This window comes from Crocuta crocuta, unplaced genomic scaffold (assembly GCF_008692635.1).
Source record: "Crocuta crocuta isolate KB4526 unplaced genomic scaffold, BGI_CrCroc_1.0 scaffold2236, whole genome shotgun sequence".
NCBI classification, from domain to species: Eukaryota; Metazoa; Chordata; class Mammalia; order Carnivora; family Hyaenidae; genus Crocuta; species Crocuta crocuta.
In genome coordinates, this window is record NW_027532514.1 from 137,470 (window position 1) to 137,720 (window position 251).

General features: G+C 31.1%; 1 protein-coding gene across 1 annotated transcript in view; it reads right to left on the reverse strand.

Annotated features, from left to right (window-relative positions):
• Positions 1–251, reverse strand: part of BRWD3 (bromodomain and WD repeat domain containing 3) — a gene marked incomplete at both ends in the record, with an annotated part of 145,811 nt that overhangs the window by 129,709 nt on the left and 15,851 nt on the right. The window lies entirely within an intron of this gene.

Consider the following 251-nt stretch of genomic DNA (forward strand, 5'->3'; position numbering starts at 1 on the left):
GGGAAAAGTGAACACTGGAAAATTGTACACAAACTATCCCTGAAAATGAAAAAAAATGTTATAAATGCCATGTCCAGTTAGACCCAACTCAGTAGTCTTCTTCACCCAGGAACATCCAGGCTATTACTGCTAGTAATGTACACCAAAGTATCCAATTTACTTCAAAAACCCTTATGAATCTTTATCAATAATTTTGTTTAAATAATTTTTAAAATTATTTCTAGCCTAAATTTTTTTAACCTCTTTGGGTA